Source organism: Silene latifolia, chromosome 11 (assembly GCF_048544455.1).
Source record: "Silene latifolia isolate original U9 population chromosome 11, ASM4854445v1, whole genome shotgun sequence".
NCBI lineage: Eukaryota > Viridiplantae > Streptophyta > Magnoliopsida > Caryophyllales > Caryophyllaceae > Silene > Silene latifolia.
The window spans coordinates 146,182,623-146,191,467 of NC_133536.1; the positions used below are offsets into that span (position 1 = coordinate 146,182,623).

At 39.8% G+C, this 8,845-nt stretch overlaps 1 non-coding gene across 1 annotated transcript; it reads right to left on the reverse strand.

The window, feature by feature from the left end:
* Positions 1-4,513: 4,513 nt before the first annotated feature.
* On the reverse strand, positions 4,514-4,620 carry LOC141616670 (small nucleolar RNA R71). The gene has a single exon (XR_012531003.1). It is a non-coding gene; the product is annotated as a small nucleolar RNA R71 (small nucleolar RNA).
* Positions 4,621-8,845: the final 4,225 nt, after the last annotated feature.

Consider the following 8,845-nt stretch of genomic DNA (forward strand, 5'->3'; position numbering starts at 1 on the left):
ATTATGTAATTTATTTATTCCGGAGTTCCTTGAAGACGGTGCCACTCGAGAAGGCGATCCATTAAAGAAAGTGTTGCCTTGAAATGCGTGCCAAGACCGAAGTTCAAGGGACCAAAGGAGTTGGTTTCCGAATATGTAATAGTTAATTAGATTTACTATTTTAGGAAGGCCATACTAGGATTTAATTTATTCTTTGCATTTTATTTATATGTTGCATGCATCGCTAAATCGCCATAACTAAACATGCATTTTAATCGAGTTTATTGACCGTATCAATTACAATTATCGTAGTTCACCGCTTTAGTTCACTTAAAACGTGATAGATAATAAATTGACATGACTTCTCGCTAAAATAAATAATTGAGACTTAGCCTTACCAAAAAGTAGAAACCATGAAAACCTATTTCGCGAGGGAGTGCACTCGGCTACCCCGGGGTACAAACCTTGTTACGTAGGGGAAGTGGGTGATAAATGTCTATCCACCGAATTCATGTTGATGAGGGATGAATCGGCTACCCCGTGTCCAAGTTAATGTGAATTTGGATTGACCTCAACGGAAGTATTCGTGACCGTAGTCGCATGTGTTCCGGGCTATAGATAAATATTAGAGTAATTTTATCGACCGAGAGTTCTAAAAGTAGAATCGATTAAAAAGTTAATCCACCGACTTATATTGATGAGGGATGAATCGGCTGCCACGTGCCCAAGTTAATATGAATTTGGATCTCGGAATCATTTATAATAGTTGGGTAGAGGTCGCTATATAAATGCTCATATCTTGTTGAAATATTTACAAGTATGATTTAAAAAGACAAATGTTAATATTTCCTTTTCCTCCATACTTGTAGTTCATTACAATGAATCCATCAAACGCTACTACACCGATTACCATTGAGTCTTGCCACAATGTTTTTGACGACGTTTGCTTCAACAATGATTTCGACACTACTAGACTTTCTTTTGGGATAGGTTCGGATGGAAACATAAACTTCATCACTTCTTCTAAACCTCCTACCACTACAAGATCTCTTGTGAGCTGGTCTCAGGAAGACCGCCTAATAAAATCTATAGGATCTTTGTCTTTGGAAGAGAAAGATGCTAAAACTAGTGGGAGCTCAAGCAATCAAGTTCTTGCTTCCAAGGGCAAAAAGTTTAAGAAGAAGGGAAAGAACGGGAAAAACTTCAAGCAAGTTGAAGATGAGTGCCATTATTGCTATGGCATGGAACATTGGCTTAGGAATTGTCCCGTATATTTGCGAAATATAAGGGAAGGAATCATAGTTCCAAAAGGTAAAATTCCTAAGGAAATTTATGTTATTGATGTAAATTATACTTCCACTACGACATGGGTACTGGATACCGGTTGTGGTTCTCACCTTTGTAATCATTTACAGGGGTTAAGAGACGTGAAGAGGCTTAGCAAAGAAGATGTTGATCTACGCCTTGGAAATGGAGCTCGAGTAGCGGCCGAATCCAAGGGAAATTATGTATTAGCTTTGACTAATGGGTGTGAGTTGTATTTACATAATTGTTTTTATGTGCCTACACTTTCTAAAAACATTATTTCAATCGCTATGTTAGACATGGTTTTGTCATTAAGAACAATCGTTGTACTATTTTAAGGAATGACTTGGTTATAGGCCAAGCTCCTTCCATTAATGGCATTTTCATTTTAGAAACCTCGAATCCGACTAATGACATCTACAACATTCAATCAAAGAAACTCAAATCAAGTGATCTAGATGAATCGTTCATTTGGCATTGTCGATTAGGTCACATAAACGAGAATCGCATCAAAAGATTAATTTCGACTAATGTGATTACACCATTTGATTATCAATCATATGGAACATGCGAATATTGCCTTCTTAGCAAGATGACTCGTAATACTTTTAACGGTAAAGGAACACGAGCTAGTGAGCTATTGGGACTCATACATACCGATGTGTGTGGACCAATGAGTATCACCGCTCGAGGAAATTATGACTACTTCATAACCTTCACCGATGACTTGAGTAGATATGGGTATATCTATTTAATGAAGTGATGCGACCATAATTGGCGCATATTTAGCCCCCGAATTACCATTGTTTCTATGCTTTTTAGTGCCTATTTGGGTCATTTCTTATCTTTAGATCTTTGTTTTGCATATTCTTTGAGATTTTGATCCCTTGGTAGGAAAGGAGTAAGAATCTTGCATTTTCATGGCAAAACGAGGCTAAATGGATCGTATTCAATGACCAAGCATCAAGGAGAGACAAGACTAGAAGGCCTTTGTACATAGCTAAGTAGAAGATCAATGTTGAGAAAGGATCCTTGAGTCCCCAAGGAAATCCCCAAGGATTCTATGAAGAAAAGGGAAGAAAAGAAGAAGGAATGACGCTGTAGAAGAATCCGAACGGATCATCCATGATCCGTCCGTCCGCCCAGCTCAATCCGAGCGTCCTTACCCAAGATCCGCTCGGATCCCCCAGGCCCAATCCGAGCGTCTTCTGCCTCCATCCGCTCGGATCGTCCATGCCCCATCCGTCCGTCTCGACCTCCATCCGCTCGGATCACGATCAAAGACACGGTTTCGTCCTTCAAGTTACAAAATGGAGACGCCCTTCTCTCATTGAATACCGGAGTCTCCTTGCTCAACTTAAAAAGTGTAATTACTAGTTTAACCCTTAGTTAACCCTAATGCATCCTCCCTAATTTTCACTATAAATACCCCATTAGTCTAATTAGAGGAGCATGTTCTTCTTATCAATAATTAGTGTAGTTAATATCAATCAAATCTCTCTTCAATATTGTAATCAAATATTAATCAAGTTTTAATCCAAGTTTTAGTTCCTTAATCTCTCTCTTGTTCTTACTTTATTTTGGGTAATTGAAGATTATTTGGGTTATTATTGGGAGATTGACAACCTCTCAATCTAGGATTCAAGTACTTCTATTATTCTTGCTTTATTATTGGAATCATTAGTAGGTATAATCTCTTAATCCCTTTTTAATTATTGCTAATTACTTTCATTTATTCATCATGTTTCATTATGTTAGTATGATTGACAACCTTTCTAGCATGATCAATATGATAATGAGTGAGTAGTCTCTTAGCTAGGGTTTAATGGGTGATTAAGGGAAACCAACATGGGGATGATTCATGCTTAAATCAATATGCTTTCATATCTTATTTGCTTGCTTGTTTTGATCTCAATACATGCACATGTTATGTTTGATGAAATGCTAAGCCTATGAATCCTTGCATTTATTATCATCTACTATCTCTTCAACTTGACTTGTAAGACATAACCCAACTCGAGTCTTGTTAGACCATGCATGCTTTGAGTAGGAAAGATTAAGTCGACTTGTAGGTGTTGTACAATCTATGTGATTCGGCTCCGGGACCCAAACTTTCCTAGGATCGTAAGATATAACCCAACTCGATCCATCACAACAATAATTGCTTGCTTATAATTTGAGAACATGTTTGTATGATCATATCCCATGAATCCCCTATGAACCCATGACACCCTAGTGCTTTTAATCAATTGTTTACACCCTTATTTCATTTACCTTGTTAGCTTATTTTCATTGCTATTTTAGTTTAGTAACCTTCTACATCAACCCAACTTGTGACACCCCTAGACACCCCTAGTAGCAATAGAAATCTTCGTTTTCAATACCCGTCCCTTGGGATCCGACCTTTACTTGCCCCTTTACTAATTGTAGAGTTGTTTGTGAAGTATAAATTGTGTTTTGTATCGACCATTGACCAACGACCACATATGCTTAATTGTGAACACCAAATGGCATCGATCAAAAATGGCGCCGTTGCCGGGGACGGTGTTTAATTGATTTTAGATTTCTTTTGTTATTTTTAGTTGTGTCTTTTTCACCTTGGGGAAGTAAAACTCCTCAAGGAATGTTCTAATTGTTTTCTAGTTGTTTGATATTTTGCATGTCTAGAAGGTTACAAAGAAATTTGTTACCTTTTGACCGTGAAATCGAAAGAACCTTGACGAATAATAGGAGACTTGTTAGGAGGAATTTGGGAGGTGTTGGTGAAGTTGTTCAACCCACTAGTGAGTTTGTCAATCCTTTCGCAATAGAAGGAGAAGAGAACCCATTAAACAATACCACACAAAATCCACCTACAATGCCTAAATTCTCGTCACACTCTATACCCACCGAGGAGGATCTACCAAATGGTACTCCTACCCCACAACATCTTACCGGAAATTTTATTGCCAAGTCCGCCTTCATCCAACTAGTTGAGAGGAGCCAATTCGGGAGAATGCCTAGTGAGGACCCTCATTCTCATATGGAAACATTTTGTGATTATTGTGAAGCTATCTCTCAAACGGGCGTGACTCAAGACCAAATAAGATGGGTCTTATTTCCTTTTTCGTTAATCGGCACCGCAAAGCAATGGTTGAAGGGCCTTGATAAGGCCACCCTTGGAATAGATTCTTGGAAGAAGTTAGCTCTCGCTTTCTACAAAAAATTCTACCCACCGGAGAAGACCAATATGCTAAGAGCTCAAATCACGAGTTTTAAGCAAAGGGATGAAGAGTCTTTGTATGAAGCTTGGGAGCGGTTCAAAGGTGTTTGTCGCTCATGTCCTCACCATGGACTTAGCGAATGGTTTTTAGTGCAACAATTTTGGAATGGTTTATATGAAGATTCAAGGAACATCCTCAATATGGGATCTAATGGAATGTTCACCGAAGTTGATGACAATCAAACATGGAACAAGATTGAGGAAATGGCGGTCCATAATTCGCAATATAGTAGGCCTCGCAAGGCTACTAGAGGAGGAAAGTATGAAGTGGACACCGTTACTCAATTGGGTGCTCAACTTAGTGCTCACATTGACACAATCAACTTGAAATTTGAACAAGCTATGGCTAGGCTTGAGGAAAACTCAAAATCATCAAAGCATCATGTCAATGCCATGACGGCATCCTCATCAATCCCAAGCGGGATATGTGAGAATTGTGGAACCTTAGGTCATGACTCAAGTGAATGTAGGGGAACAACCGAACAAGTCAATGCTTTCCAAGCTTACAAAAGTGGCACCCCTTATTCAAATTTTTACAATGAAAACACCAAGTTCCACCCAAATCTCTCATACAAGAGCCAAAATGTTCAAAACCCTCAAACTACATACACTCCACCACCCATGAGGAATCAAAATCAAAGACCCTTTTTCAATCAAAACCAAGGCTACCAAAATCAAAATCCATACAATCACCACAATGACCAAAGTTTTGATGTCCAAAAAGCGGTCATTCAAATGCAAAAAAATCAACAAGAATTCTTCACCCAAATGCAAAAGGATAGCCAAGCAAAGGATACCACCATCAACAACATTCTAGCTCACACCAAGATGTTGGAAACACAATTGACCCAACTAGCATCTTCAAGCTCATCAAGACAAAAAGGGCAATTACCACCTCAAGGTAATCCCCCTAGACATGAAACGGTCAGTGCCATTCACTTGAGAAGTGGTACAAGATATGAAGCCCCGAAGAAGCAAGTTGAGAATGAAGTTGTGAGAGCTAGTGAGAATGAAGTTGTGGTGGAAGGTCCCAAAGAAGGGGAATCATCAAAAGAAGAAAGTTCAAAGAAAAATGAAGACAAAACCAAAGAAAAGGAGCCCATTGTGATTAGACTTCCTTTTCCAAGTCGTCAAGCCAAGCCCAAATTTGATGATCAACTTGGAAAGTTCATGGAAATTGTAAAGAACCTAGAAGTCTCAATTCCTTTTACGGAATTAATCAATCACGTTCCGGCCTATGCGAAGTACATGAAGGATATTCTCACAAAGAAGAAGTCAATCCGGAAACTTGAGACTATCGCCTTCACTAAGGTGAGTAGTGCAATTCTTCAAAGGAGTTCACCTCCAAAGTTAAAGGATCCGGGAAGCTTCTCAATACCGTGTACCATTGGCGACACAACGATCAACAAAGCCTTATGTGATCTAGGGGCTAGTGTGAGTGTCATGCCGTACTCGGTGAGTAAAAGGTTGGGAATGGGAGAGCTCAAATGTACCAACATCACTCTTCAAATGGCCGATAGATCGACGAAGACACCGCTAGGGATATGGGAAGATGTCCCCGTGCGAATTGGGAAGTTTTTCATTCCGGTGGACTTTGTCATTGTTGATATGGAGGAAGATTCCAACATTCCAATCATCTTAGGAAGACCTTTCCTACACACCGCGGGTGCGGTAATTGATGTGAAACATGGAGAGCTCACTCTAGAGGTAGGAGATGAAAGCATAACTTTTAATCTTGACAAGACCATGAGAGCTCCTCGTTTGCATGAGCCATGTTTCATGATTGATCATTATAGCCGCAAAGATGAAAAGAAGAAATCGGAACTCCAATGGAAGAAGAAAGTTGAAGATACTCCATTCAAAGAGCAAGTGAATTGTGAAAAGGAGAGCTTGCAAAGCTCATCAAAATCAACCAAGGAAGAAGATGATGGCCTCATTGGCCAGAAGAAGAAATTGGGAGAGTTGTCTCCATCCAAGCAAGAGATTTTCAATGATCAACTCAATGAAGTTTGTGGTCTTTGGGACGACGAATTTGAAGGGATCTTTAATCCCTACATTGGGCATGCCATCGATCATGATCAACAACAAGAGCCACGGTCTATTGAGGACCTCTACCACAACAATGAACAAGCTTTTAATTACTTCTTCGAGGTGTTGAGCAACATCAACAACACCTTGAACATGCCTCCTTGACATCTCATCAAGAATGAGAGTTTGGTGGAGTCCTCCCTAAACCACCACTTGTAAATATTTCTAACTCCCTAACTTACATTTAATTTTTGCATTGCATTTTTGTCATTTTTGGATTTTATTTACCTTGATCAAAATAATTGTCATGAAAAGAGAGAAGTGAGGGAGGGACTAATGATTTTAATTGATGTGTAGTGATTTACCTTAGTGTGGGGATGGCAATTGCCTAGGCTATTCATGCCTTAGTAGTGCCCCCACAATGAAGAACACAAGATTTGAAAGAAAGAAAGAAAGAATGTTAAGGAATGGGTTTGCGCAAGGATCCGTGTAATCAAGGAAGAATCCGAGCGGATTCCTGACAATCCGCCCGTCTGCAGAGGATCCGAGCGTCCGGTGAGAAGACGCCCGTCTTGGGCTGTGCAAATATTGAAGAATTCTGTCATGTTAAGGAATCCGAGCGGATTTACGGAAAGACGCCCGTCTCCCGGATCCGTCCGTCTCGGTAAAATCCGCCCGTCTTGAAGCTGAAGAAAAACAAGAAAAATCTCTGGATGAGAATCCGTCCGGATTTCCCAAGAGACGCCCGTCCCTCAATAAAAATCCGAGCGGATTTCCCCAGGAGACGCCCGTCTTCAGGCGGGATTTTTAAAATTTGAAGCTTGAAAATCCGAGCGGATTGCGCCTAATCCGCACGGATCGTGCCTGCATCTTCGAGATTTTCGTTTTCTTTAAATACCCCCCCCACCTTCATTCATTCATTCATTCATTCATAAACACTACTCATAATACCAAAACCCTCATCCTCTCCATCTCAAACACAAAAACCCTCAACAAAATCACCAAAACAAAATCAAATCATCCTTCAAACATCAAATTAATCACTCCATCTTCAAGAAAAATCAAAACCAAGCACAAAATCTTCACCCTTTGAGTCGATTTTTGCTCTCATAAAAACAAAGCCTTTCACTTTCAAAATCGATTTGGGCATTCTACAAATTGAAGATTTTTGATTCTCTACTTGGTTTTCAAATGGCAAGAACAAAGGGAGCAACAAAGGCACCAAAAGCAAAGGCTCTCTCTCAAAGGCAAAAAGCTCTACAAACAAAGAAAGCTTTGGCAATGGTGGTGTCAACACCAAGCTTGGTAGTGGAACAACCTCAAAGAAATTTCTATGGAAGCATCACCTTCTACTCCGGTAATTAATCAACTCTTGCATTATCCGGAGGTAACTTTCATCTCCGATGACCATAGAAATTCATTTGTCAAGTTTGCTATGAAACAAATTCAATCCACCAAGTTCATATGTGAAAAAACCTTAGAGAAGCTAGGTGTCCTTGAACAAACAAGAGTCTTTTTCAATGCCATGGGTTTGAAGAAATTGTTTGAAATGAAAGAAGTAACATACCCCTCCCTTGTTTTGGAATTCTTAAGTTCTTTAAAAGTGACAAAGGTTGAGAATAGAGAAAATATTGAGTTTCGTCTAGCTAACACTAGTAGACGCATTTCCTTTCCGGAATTGGGTGCAATTTTGGGTCTTAGCGATACACATAAATTCTATAAGCAATATGGTAAGTACAATCCCGCGCCTCTTTGGGAGGCAATCTCCGGGAAGAAATATGAAGATTTTCATGCTTGTCGTGCTCTCTTGGTCCATCATCCGGGCATAAGAGTTTGGCACAAAGTTGTGGGAAATACCATAATTGCTAGAAGAGACACCAATCATTTCACGGGGCTCGATTTTATTCTCCTCGAATCAACCTTGAATATTGGAAGAATTCACACCAAGCCTTACAATTGTTTGAGGCTATTGGTTGATAGATGGCTTCATGTAGATAGTGGGAAGAAGGGTCAAACCGTAATTGTCAATGGCGGCCTTGTCACGGCTCTAGCCAAGCACTTTGATCCTAATTTCAATAAGGATAACAAGTACAAGGCTAAGGATGGTGGCCATCTTATTGATATGTCCACCTTGATTAACAAGTTTAAGTGGGTTGCTCACAATCCCCTTGATACCAAGTATGGGTGGCTTACTAGTGAGGCTCGTTCATTCACTTTACCCGCAAAGATTTGCCGTCTTAGTGTCCACCGGACCAACTATTTACTTCCCCT